Source organism: Echinops telfairi, unplaced genomic scaffold, assembly GCF_000313985.2.
Source record: "Echinops telfairi isolate 266 unplaced genomic scaffold, ASM31398v2 ScPeMD7_7400;HRSCAF=8409, whole genome shotgun sequence".
In the NCBI taxonomy this organism is placed as follows: domain Eukaryota; kingdom Metazoa; phylum Chordata; class Mammalia; order Afrosoricida; family Tenrecidae; genus Echinops; species Echinops telfairi.
Window position 1 is genome coordinate 12936251 of NW_022111300.1, and position 13422 is coordinate 12949672.

The 13422-nt window shown below is 42.7% G+C and overlaps 1 pseudogene; it reads left to right on the forward strand.

Moving 5' to 3' along the window:
• LOC101658139 overlaps window positions 1-12579 on the forward strand; it is a 28275-nt pseudogene extending 15696 nt beyond the window's left edge.
• Window positions 12580-13422: the final 843 nt, after the last annotated feature.

Here is a 13422-nt window from a genome sequence, read left to right on the forward strand (position 1 = left end):
CTCCAGTCTCTCCTCCTCCCCTGTCATCTGCTCCTGTGTGCTCTGGTCAGATATATCCTTCTCCTGAAGCTGCAGATTCAGTGTCATCCTTTGAGATACATTCTTCTCAGGGGAGGGGCAGGCATCCACTTAGTATTTGGGGCTCGGACCAGCCCCCGATCAATAGGGTTTTTCATTGGGTGATTTTTTTCAAGTAGATGATCAGATATTTCTTCCTATTCTATCTTAGTCTTGAACCTCTGCCCAAACCCACCAAGCGTCTGAGCAACTTGCAAGCCTCCACTAACAGATGAGTGGTGCTACCCAAGAGATTATTTGGCTAAGAATCAAAGAATTGAAGGTAAATATTCTACCAGTGTGTTACCACTTGTCCCTATTCCTTCTGATATAGATGTCACCAATCATCTGATGGCAACTTGAAAATGCAGATATGGAGTTTGGAGCTATTTGAAGCGAAATAATGAAAATATGGAGATTGTTCCAGCTCTAATACTTACTGATTGTGCGACCTTAACGTTATTTAAGCTTTCTGTGTCTGAGAGTTGTCAACTGTAAATTAAAGAGAATAATAGCATTTATCTCATAGGAGTGGGGTGAGGATGAAATGAGATAATCCACATAAGGTGCTCCGATTAGAGTCCAGCACATGGAAAGGCTCAGGGTTGTTAGTTATTATTGTTGTCCTCATCTTTAGTAATTAAATTATCGATGGCTTAATTTTCCTTTAGCTATATGGCATTCGCTCAGAGCAGCTGACTGTTGTTAAACACACACGCTTTTGGAGACGTTCACAAAAGCTTAGCCATGTGACATGCTGCTGAAATGGAAGTGAGGCGAAAACGGACATTTGAGCCATGGATTTGGCAGCACAGAGGCCACGCGCGACCTTCACAAGCATAATTTTGGTGGAATGATGCTAATGAAAGCCTGAGCAGTGTCAAGAATGAGCTGGTGCTTTAGAGATGTATACAAATAACGCTTCGGGCAATTTGTCACCTGGACTTCAAGGAGCAGTCGTGGTAGTCCACGACTGACCTGGGTCCTCCCTCTCCACCGTGTATAGATCTAGTGCATCCTCCTCTTCTGTTTCCCTCGTCTGTACATTTTCTGTCCAGTTGCCAGTCATGGGTTTTGAGTTTCCTCGAAGGATAATGTTGACCTACAAGTACCCAATACCTATGAATCTGACCTTCCTTGGACACAGGTTTTTTTGCAGATTGACTTAGTGAAGTAAGCATGGGGTCACACTGGACGAGGGTGGGCTCTAATCCAACACCGACGGCATCCTCACAGGAAGAGGAGAAGAGACACAGAGATCAAGATCTTTTCAACTTCTGCGATTTCATACCAATCTCTCTGTGGTCATTTATTATGGTAGCCATGGGAACCCAGACAGTGCCAATCCAGAAAATGTCTCCTAGAAAGATATTCTTCCATTGAACACAAATCAATTTCTGCAGCTGGATGACTGGGCATTAGCTCATAAGTTATCCCAGATATATCCCAGCTTTACAGACATCAGTCCTAAATTCCTATTATTATTGCCAACTGATAGCCTTTGTCTCAGAAGTCTCCCAGTGGGTGATAAAGAAAATTCTAGTGATTACAGATAGGGATTAGCTGTCTACTTCAGATTCATTCTGACCTTCACAACTCATTCTAGTGGTAACTAGATCATTGGTTAGGTTTTTGTCCTCCGTTAATCCGGATTCCACCAGAAAAAGAGATATATACTTGTTTATTGTAATTAAACCTCCCAAACCAATACCAGTTGCCATTGGATTAGGCGACCCCAGGTGTGTCAGAGTAAAACTGTACTCCATAGGGTAGCAGTTCAAAACCTGTGGGTTGCGACACCTTTGTGGGGTCCAACGACCCTATCACAGGGGTCACCTAGACTCCAGGTGGGTCTGCATGCAGATACACCGACATGAGTACCTGGTGTGATGACGTCATCTCGGCAACCCCATCACATAAACCCCATACAAAAACAGGTGTATGTGACAGGGTTGATGCCATAATGTACTTACGCGGACCAATCACACATTTGTAGAGAGCAGCTACTGTGTAGAGAGCAGCTGCTGTGTTGAAAGGAGCAGTATTGGAGGTAAAACGACACTTCATGAATTATAATTACTGGGTAAATGTAAAATCATGTACTGTAAAATCATCAACTACTGCCAAAAACAACAACAACAAAACCATGGGAACTTAATCTGGATGCTGATTGGTCTTTTTATATTCAGCTGTGGTTGATGTGAATACTGCCCCCTTGTGATAATAACAGGTATGTAAAAAACAACAACAACACAGAGAATGGTAAATCATAGGAAACTTTAACGAACTGTATTTACCGAACTATGCCTTGTATCATCTTTTGTATTATTAAAGCTATTGTTATATATTATTTTCATGAGCAAACCATCCCATGACAATGGATCATGTAGAGAAGAACATTAAGAAAAGAAACTATAGTGAGGGTGTTTTACAGTATGGTTTTACCTTAATGATTACAGCAAGAATTGAGAAACCGCAATGTGTTCTTTGTTGTGAAGTTCTATCAGCAAAATCTATGAAGCTGAACAAACTAAAACACCATTTTGTAGCAAGCATCTGAGCTTTGCCGGCAAAGATACCAACTATTTTAGAAGCAAAGCTGATGGACTCAAGAAAGCCAGACTTGACACTGGTAGCAAGTACTACAAACAAAACGTAGCAGCCATTGAAGCTTCATTTTTGGTGGCACTCAGAATCGCCAGAGCTATGAAACCTCCACCATTGCGGAGGATTTACTGTTGCCAGTGTCCAAAGACATTGAGTTATGATTGGAGACGAATTTGTTACGAAACTGAGTGCAATTTCCTTAACTAATGACACTGTCCACAGAAGAATAGATGGCATGTCTGCTGATATTCTTGATCAGGTCATCCAGGAAATTAAATCTGCTCCACTTCCAATATTTAGCATCCAGCTTGATGAATCTGCAGACGTTGCAAACTCTTCACAGTTACTGGTTTACGTGAGGTATATTAATGATGGCGACGTTAAAGATGAGTTTTTGTTTTGCAAACCTCTTGAAATGACAACTACTGCACGTGATGTATTTGACACAGTTGGTTCATTTATGAAAGAGCATAAGATCTCTTGGGAAAAGGTTTGTGGTGTTTGCACAGATGGTGTTCCAGCTGTGCTGGATGTCGATCTGGATTTCAACGTTTGATACTGAATGAGTCACCAAAAGTCCCTGGAAGTCACTGTATGATTTATCAGCAAATATTTGCAATGAAGACACTGCCACAAGAGTTACAAGAGAATGAAAAACATCATAAATTCTGTCAGTTTTGTAAAGGTGAGCACTTTAAACAGGGTCATCTGTTTTTGCAATGGTGCAGCAAGTTGGATGCTCTGAATAATGCTCTGCTGTTTCACACTGAAGTGAGATGCTTGTCAAGAGGAAACGTTTTTAAACGTTTTTGAGCTTTGTGATGAACTCAAAACGTTTTTTAATCAGAAAGCAAGATTTTAATCAGACAGTTTTTAATCAGAAAGTAATTAGTTTAACTCATTCAAGATGGCAAAGATGTCAAGTAAGTAAGCTATTTTCTGCAGCTCACTTTTATCGCTGAAAAGTGCCACTTTTATCACTTTTTTAAAATCACTTTTCAGCGATAAAAGTGAGCTGCAGAAAATAGCTTACTTGGTTAACATCTTTGCCATCTTGAATGAGTTAAACTAATTACTGCAAGGACCAAATGCAACATGCCTGAAAAGATCTGATCATTCCAAATGAAACTTCAACTTTAGCACAAAAAAAAAAAAATTGGATGAAAATAAAATTTACATGTTGTCTACCTTATCTGCTTTCTTTGAGGAACATGACATTGAACCAGACGAAAGGATTATGATGATAATTTCTTTGAAAGAACAGTTGCACTTGCTTGCAGTCAAAATTTCATGGTACTTTCCAAATCGACCTGACACCCCATTTGCACTTGCCAGAAGCCCGTTCACAGTCACAGTTGGAGATGTTCCTGAGACAGCACAAGAGGAGCTCGTTGAACTTATTAACAGTGATGCAGCGAGAACTGATTTCTCTACAATGCCAGTTACAAAATTCTGGATCAAGTGTTTGCAGTCCTATCCTGTTCTCTCTGAGGCCGTGTTGCGCCTTCTTCTTCCATTTCCAACAACATATTTTTGTGAAACGGGGTTTTCCCAGCTTGTTGGTTATCAAGTCTCAATACAGAAGTAGACTTGTTGTGGAAGATGATCTTTGTTGTGCTCTTGCAAAGACTGGCTCAAGAATTAATGGTCTGATGAGAAAGAAGCTATCTCAACCTTCACACTGACATTGGCTTTTTACGCATACTGTCCCAAACTGTAGCCATGTAGTTTACTGTTGTTATATTAAGACTGTTACCCATGTTACACCTTGCTTCAAGATAAAATGTTATTTATTTGTCATTAGAAATAAATATTTCACAATATAGAATCACATATTGTGTTTATGATCAATCACTATGCTTTAATTATGTTCAATGTATAACAATGAAAATACATCCTGCCTATCAGATATCTACATTATAATTCATGGCAGTAGCAAAATTACAGTTATGAAGTAGCAATGAAAATAATTTTATGGTTGGGGGTCGCCACAACATGAGGAACTGTATGAAAGGGTCGCGGCACGAGGAAGGTTGAAAACTACTGCCATGGGCTTTTCAGTGACTGATTGTTGGAAAATTGATGGCCAAGTTTTTCTTCTAAGCTGCTTCCGGGAGAACTTCAAGCTCAGCTGAATTTATTAACTGCTTATATCTCTGGGGGCTCCTTATTTAAAGCCGAGCAGGTTTAATACAGGGGATTGTTCAAAGATGTTCAAATGTTGAGAGAGCAAAAAACAGACAGTTGCGTACCCATTGGTCACTAGTGACTTACAGCAACTACCGCCCTGAAGGTCAGGGAAACACCAGGGGAGAACGGAGGCTTTTGAGAACCTAAGAGTTTAGGTCAAATGAGACCCAAGAGTCATGAAAATGTAAATGCTTGCTAGAACATATGGTTCACAAGGGCAAGATTTAAAAAGAAATTTAAATAGTTTTCTGGGCATATGCATCATACAATCCAATCATTCAATCCCAATTCAAAAGATTTGTGCAATCATGACCACAATCAATCCCAGGACATTTCCCTCTCATACTCATTGTTGGTAGCTCCCCCACCTCACCACCCCCTGCCATACCCCTGTCCAGTGATTGTCTCCATAGAGCTACCTATCCTGGATCTTGCATACAGATAATCATACAAAATACAACCAGGGAGCAAACAGACATATAACAACAATGACGAGGCAAAACATAGAAAAATCTCTCCCAAAGAAAAAGCAAAAAAACACTAAAAATGGAAACAACTCTGAGCCAAAGGGAGATCAAATGACAAAGAGGCACACTTCGATCCAACTGCATCTGTCATAACTGCCTTCACAGTGCTCAGTGTCTGATAGAAAGGCTGTTCATGCGAGGCAAGCATTTTTGTTTTGTTTTCTCATGAGTCCCAACGCCGTTGAATAGTACCTGGCATATACTGAACCCCCAAACCAAACCCACTGCTGTGGCATTGCTTCGAACTCACAGTGTTCACAAAGAACTTCCGAGCTGGGGAATCTTTATGGGAGCAGACACCTCGTCTGTCTCCCGCACAGTGGCTGGTGAGTCTGCCCTGCCAATCTTGTGGGTCATGGTCCAATGTTTACCCAACCGCACTGCCAGGAGTCCTGGCCTGGCCCATAGGTTCTCAATAATACTAGTTGAATTGATTAACCAGTAAATGAAACAGTTTTCCTGGGGTATTCTGGGAAAAAATGTTTTCTCATTCTTGAGAGAGAAATAACAGTAGAGACTTAATGTCTCATCTGGCTACCGTGGGGATCAGGGTGAAGCCTAGAACTGTTGACCTTGTTGTGCCACCGTGAAGGAGACTTGGGTTGTTGGATGTGTGGGAGGCAGAGCGAGCCACCGAAGGAAGATGATCTGTTCTCAATGGCAGTTTTGAATTGTTCAACCAAACGGATCCTAAAGCTTATTTTTCCATCGGGCTTTCTAGTTATGAATGAGCTAACATATTTCCTCGAGTATTTTAAACAATATGCTAAGAGACAATAGCTGAAACCCCCTTCCTTTGAAGACTGTGTTAGTAGTGCCCATTCAGATTGGAGGGTTAGGAGTAACTATGGGGATGAATCTAGTCACGATTTAACCGAGGAAATTCCTAATCTGAAGAAACCCAAGCTAGTCTGAAACCTCGACCAAGAGTTGGTTTGCTCTTCAACCACTGACCTCTGACTGGCTGAAGGCACTTAACTCAACTCCTTCATCAGAGAAATAAAGCACCTGGCATAATGTTCATTCAATATTAACGCCACTTTCCTCTCTATCCATAGCCTTAGGTTCAGAGTAACCTCTGGATGTTGGGAATTGGGGCCCAATTTCCAGGACAATATACAATATGGATTTCACTTTTTCCTCCTCTCCTTCATCAGGTTTGTTTGCCACTGAGGAGGCATTATTTTTGGCATTTCTCAATATTTTTCATCTAGGGAGCCATCATCAAAGGCATAAGGAAGTTTTAGTTAGCACAAGGCTTGGAATTTATTTGTTTGATTTATTAAAAATACACCCTAGCCTGAGGGTATCAGGGTGTGCATACAAAATACTTCAATTAAATTCAAACCAGCAGCTAAATTTTTCTCTTAAGAAATAGAAATATCCAGAGAGAGAGAGAGAGAGAGAGAGAGAGAGAGAGAAATTCCTGTATGAAATGTAGCAAAAGTAGAAGGACAGGCCCGGTGCCATTTCTTCAAGGTCAACATGCTGGCAGGGAATGGCAGGGAGTTGCCAAACAGGAATGGCCTCATGTGGGTGGAGTGTTTGCTCCCTGGACTTATAATTTAAAGGGCACTGGCCACCCCAGTCCTTCAAGCACACTACCAAAGGTGAAAACAAACAAACACATTTTTTTTTATGATATTGGAAACCTTTCTAAACAGAGTTGTTTTGGATTAAAGGGCATCTTAAAAAAAAAACAAAATCAGACGACCTGGACCAATAATGGAGTAGTTGGCTGTTAAGTCTGAGCTGACTCATGGATTGAGCATTGTGGAAGCACTGTGCACGTGGAGTGCCTCCTAATTTAGGGGGCTCGTCCGCCAGCATTTTATCCGACCACGTTCTCTGGTGAGCTGTAAGGGTTAAGGGGCTGAGTCTTGTAAGGAGATCTTCAGGCCTTCTTCGTAGACTGTTAGTGAACAAATGACACGGTATCCACTTGCCTGTGTGGTCCATCCCCCAGTTGAAGGCCTGTCAGAGAAATGTGGTGTAAGTAACCATAACTTACTTTGGTTGTTCTGATTTTTCAGAAAATGGGCACGTATGTTGAATCATCCTTAGTACATGGATGAGACCAGAGTCTGGGGGCAGAGTGTGATTGGCTGCTGCACCCAGTAGGGCCGTGTGCTCAAGCACAAATCACCCGGAGGGCTTACTCAAGCAATTTCTGTGCCAGTAGATCCGGCATTTATGTTTCCAGCAAGTTCTCTGCTGGTGTTGGTGTTGCAGCCTCTGCAGTAGAGAGACTTATTTGGAGGCTAGCTCAAGCAGAGAACGTTGCGCAGGAAGACAAAGGTGAGGCTTACCTTTAGAAACGAGGGTACAGTCCTAGGCTGGATAGAAGAACATATGCTTACCCATTCCTATTTCCCAGCATCAACACAGTAGACTAGGCTCTGTGCGTGTGGCACTGTGCAAAGCAAAATAACTAGACCCAGACACGTGATGCCCAGGGCAGCCTCTGTTGATAGGAGAAGATGGTAGAAAACTATGTGCCATTTAAGGAATGCTGCTAGATTACCGACCTTTCCGCTTTTCATTGTCTCTATCTGTAATGATTAAGGGTGACCATCGAGAGGATACCATATGCTTTTGGGCATACCTTTATTTTAAAAGTGATGACACTGTATTATAGTTATATCCATTTGTTTCCCTGAACTGTGAGTGGCTTGAAGCTAGGAAGTGTGCTGAAATCATCACTATCCCTACAGGGCTTCGCACATAGTAGGTGCTCAGTGTGATGACTGAAGCAAACGACAAATAAGTAGCCTTCTTTTTACCAGTCCTTAAGGTAGAGGAAAGCGAGAATGTACGAGCAGCGGGATCCAGTGGTGCTGCCAGAAGCTACCCTTCACGGATGCTAAACTTCTTCGAAGTCTCATTTTCATTTAAAAAATTAATGTGGATTTTGCATTTTGCTCCACAACACATCCCTGTTTGTTTTAACACAAAAATAATGTTTAAAATTACTTAGATAAATGACTTAATTCCTCTTGCCTCATTACATCCATTTTCAAGTTGAGAAAAAAGGCTATGCTTATCTTATGAGGGTGTGTACTACCTGGGACTTCATAGCAGCACCTGCTAAAAAGCCGAGGGATGGAGAAATATAGTAAGTAGGGCGGAAGTGGGTTGGGTGTAGACTAGGGAGTAAGGCTGTGTAGCTAGGCCGCAAAAGGACTCTTTAAGGGGGTTGAAGAAGGAACGGAATCAGGAAGCAACATTTGGAGGACTGGAGAGTGGGCCTGCGGGCTGGTGTTGTGGGGGGTTTAGTGTGGCTTAAAGGGCAGTCTGTCTTTCTTTATTTTCTGTCTTTCTTTCTTTTGGGGTGCGGAGAGAAACTGGGACGGAGGAGGGTAAGCCAAGGTAAGGAAAAGATAAGGGAGAGAAAACCACTTAGGAGGGCCCTTGAGAAGTTTCAGTATTTTGGCGGGAGACTTGTTGTAGAAGGTTAAAGGTGAGTTCCTTGAAGTGGGGAAGAGAAGTCTCGATTTCCAGGGCCATGGAAACTAAGTATGGGGTTCTCACCACGAGGAACCAGCCTTTGGTCGTGATAGCGAGGCACGACGGGAAGAGCTATTGTAACGGTACAGACATAATGACCAGTGCGAACCTCTGCCAATCACGGTTATGGAGAATACCAGAGGGCCAGGCCAGTCACTACCAGGCCCAGGGAGCTCTCCTGTCCCCTGTGGAGCCACTGAAAACCTGGGCACTTCCTGAAGGCCTTTACCAATGGACTTGGCTCTTGGTACAAGGTCTAAGGATTTCTCTGGACCCACTAGCATCACTTAGCTTATACTGTCCACCTCTCAAAAGGTTTCTGCATGTCCATGATGTTTGCTGTTGACGTTAGGTGCCTCGCCGTCAGTTCTGGCTCACAGAACGAAACACTGCCCAGTCCTGCACGGTCCTCACCATGGGCCACAGGATTGAGTCCATCGAGGCAGCCAACGGGTCAGTCCATCTCATCAAAGGCCTTCCTCTGTTTCCCCGCCCTGCTACTTTTCCAAACGTGATGTCCTGTTCCAGGGACTGGTCACTCTGGATATGTCCAATGATAATTTTACACGCTGCAATTATCTTATGGTTTTTGTTCTAAGTGCTCTGCTCCGGAAAATCAGGGATCGGCACTTACAAATGAGTTTACAATTCCTTAAAAAAGATGTTGCTTTGGTTTTTTTGTTTTTGTTTTAAATCATGGTTTCCTGTGTGGGTAATCAGAACCTCTCTCTCTCTCTCTCTTTTTTTGGCTGTGAAAATCGGGTTCAAGGAATGTCATTTTACCTGACTTGCTTCTCAAAAGGCAAGGAAGGTTTCACCCCTGTAAGGCAGCCAAGCAAATAAACGCAGACCTCTAGGTTCAGAACTCAAAGGAAATCCATCTAGTTCTGAAAAGAATCAGCCAACGAGGAAGAAAGAAAATGAAACAGAAATTTGGCACCCGTCACGTGACGGCTATGCTCCCACCGGCTCCTGCTGAGCACGGATCCTGATGCTGGTTTGTGGCAAGAGCTGGTAGGACTTCCAGTCTTTTACGGGTCATCAGACTTTCTGGCTCTCTCTACATCAAGCTGCCTGAAGGAATTGTCTCTTTAAGGAAAAGCTTTCGCTGCTGCTTTTTCCAAAGCTTCTTTTTCGCCAGTAGTGGGCAACCAGCGAGGTCTTAGTCCACATCCATTACATAATCCCTCCAGGAAATGCTGTAGCCATGCCTGGTGGATGCAGTGGAAACCCCAGCACGGTGACCTTTCTCCCTGATAGCCTAGGACATACTGTCTGCTTCACTAGGCAAACAGTGAATCCAGGATTCCCTTCTAAAGATCTTTCCCTTGCTGGGGGCTAGGAGGCACAATAGGTCGCAGAAATTGTGACGTGTTGCCCCCTTCTTTCTTTTCATACAGTTTTTACCTAATATTCTACAAGCTAGACCTGAACTTGCACTGCATGGTTAAATGGAGCTGTGCCAACAAATGCCAGCCTCGTCTTTGCCCCGAGGAGGTAGCAGTGTGAATGACGCAATTCCAAGCGAGAGGAACAGGCCCTGCCCATTGGCCTTCTCTGCCCATCCTGTTGGGATTTCCGATGGTCGTTTTAGGTCGAGGGTGCTAGGCATCCCTATTTTCTAAGTTACCTTTCCCTCCCATCCCCAGCCGCCTTCTCTTAGATGCCCTAGATGGTAACCTACTTCTTTTTGTGAGAGGCATAGAAAACGGGTGATATGATTCATGCAAAATGCATTAAACATGTTAACTTCGTATTTACTCACAAAGCCTCAGGGTTGGTCACACACACACACATACACACACACACACACACACACACACACACCCTTTGCTTCTAGGGATTGCTGTTTTTAAGAGCAATTATCCTGCTAGTCATGAGAACAATGACTTAGAGTGAGCGCTTACTTTGAAATGGCAATGGATCTGTGTGTCCTTGAAACTCTTAATTCCTGTAAGAGTCCTCAGAAATAGATCAGCTACGAGCTGGGGGAAGCTGTTTATTTGTGGTTAATTGATGCACTCGATTCTCTTCAAAGCACAAAGAAGACAAGTTGTGTCTGGAATTTTGAAAGGGTCAGAACACTCAAGGCCAGGTTTTCTAAAACCCAAACCGTGCACCTGCTCTATGAGAGTGCACAAGTAGGTTCACTTCTGCGATACTGACTTACGTCGTTTCCTGTGCTCGCATTACTAACATTCATATAGACAGTGTGAGGAAACAGAATGCGTTCTAAAGCATTAGGGAGGCGCCCTGCTTTCCTCTGGAACCAAAGGTGGCATCTTCCATGAGGAGCTTGTTTTCTGACCATAACAGACAGGTGGAATCTTTTCAGAGGTTTCTCGACAATTCCACCAAACACCAGTGCATGCAGGAATTAATGGACACGAAGCTGCCAGGCATTATAGCAAGGATTTGAGACACACAATCAGAAATTAAGATCCTGAGCATAGGTGGAGGTGGGGGTGAGCTCGACCTTCAGATTCTGGCCAAAGTACAGGCTCAATAGCCAGGAATTCATATTAAAAATGAAGTTGTTAAACCAAGTGCTCAACAAATCGCCAAGTACAAAGAAGTTGTAGCCAAGACATCAAACCTTGAGAACTCCACGTTTGGAGGTTGTAAGGAGGCATCGTCTGAATATCAAAATAGAGCGACAGAGACAAAGAGCTTCAGACGTGGGGCTTTGTTCGTATGATTCAGATGCTGTGTTCTGTAACGGATATTCCAGCTACCCTGAACATTTTCCATGCTCTCTTAGCGACGAATGCTATGATCTTAATTACTGTTGTGTCGGGAACCCGTGGCTGGTACAAGCTGTGGAAAAGGTATGACGCCCGTTTCCCCAGGAATGACCTCTGCCAGTATGTCGCATCATCTGGCTCACTCCGATCCTGGATAACGTGAGGATGAAATACACGTTGTATTGGTCTGGGTGGACTAGAGAAACAAATCCACAGACACTCATATGTGTATAAGAAAGAGGTTTATATAAAAGAGTAATTGTATATTAAGAAAACATCCCAGCCCAGTCCAGATCAAGTCCATAAGTCTGATATTAGCCCATGTTTCCATATGTCCACTATCAGTCTCTAAATTCCTCTTCAGACTCACACAATGCATGCAATGTCATTTGGGGCAGGAAGCTCACTGGCCAGTGAGTGGAAAGTCTTGTAGATCCAGTGGCAGTGGAAGCATCTCATCACTGGCATGATGGGTCTCCACATGGCTCCTCCAGCTCCAGGGCTCTGGCTCCCTCAGTATACCTCTAAGTAGCCTATCTCTACGAATGTCTAGCAGAGTGTCTCCCGCCTCCAGGGAGGAATACAAGAATTCCCAGAATCCTCATCCCCACACAGAGGCCTCATTGGCCATGACCTGATTAACAGGCTAGACTCCACCCCTCCGCAAGTTGACAGGAGATTATGTAGCTGCCACACACGTGTTATGACCCTCTGTCCCTCTTGGACATATCTGACTGTGTTATTGAGGGCAATGAAAATGGAGACTTGCTTTTGGATTCTTTTGACAGAAACCTGCAACTTTAACACAACAGCACCTATGACTCTCAAAGCAGGGATCCTGAAAGATTTACAACGGCCTGAATTTAGTGTAAAAAAAGATGGAAAGAGATTTTTTTAACAATAATCTGAGTTTCATAGTGGTTGAGGCAAAAATATCAATCAGATGAGCCTATTCAAAAATTTTATTTTGAATAATGTTGTTCAGACATTTATTTTCATATTACAATTAAAATTGTGCTCTACAATGCTGTAAACATAACATTGTCCCATATTCATAAAAATCTAGACATTTTTGAACATCATGTGGAATTATATGTTGATACTGCTGGTCTTATCATGCCTGTAGGTAGGCAGCGCCACAGACTAAATCACCAGGTGATTTGGAACAATGAGTCAACTGTCACTGGTTTGTTGACTATAAAATCCTTTCATTTACTGAAGTTTCCTTGAACAGTAATACAGCATATGCCTTTTGACACTTTGAATACTTAGAAAGTGTATGTTTATTAATTTTCCCCCTTTTGTGAATAAATATTTGCCTTTGTAAAAAACATTATGGAGTATAGGAATGCACCTGAGATCTATTAAAAAATTGTAAAACATGGTTCACATTTTCTATTATTTATTACTTTTTCTCTGCTTGATCTACTAGCTACCGAGAGATATACATGTATTCGTTTCCCAAGGCGGCTGGAAGAATGATCACAACCCTCGTGGCTTAAAACCACAGCCGTTTATCTGTCATGGTTCCGGAGGTCCAGGTGTTGGTAGGACCGAGTTCCATCTGAAGGATCTATGGGAGCTTTCTCCTGGCTTCCTTCACCTTCTGGGAGGTCCCAAGTATAGCTTGGCCTCTGGTTGTATGACTTCAATCTCTACGGAGGTAGAAGTCTCTTCTTCATATTGCCTTCTTCTCTCTGTGTCTTCTGCTTGTTTTCCTTACAAGATTTGAGGATCTCATCTCAAGATCTTGAATGTAGTTATAGCTACAAAGACTTCCTTTTCGAATA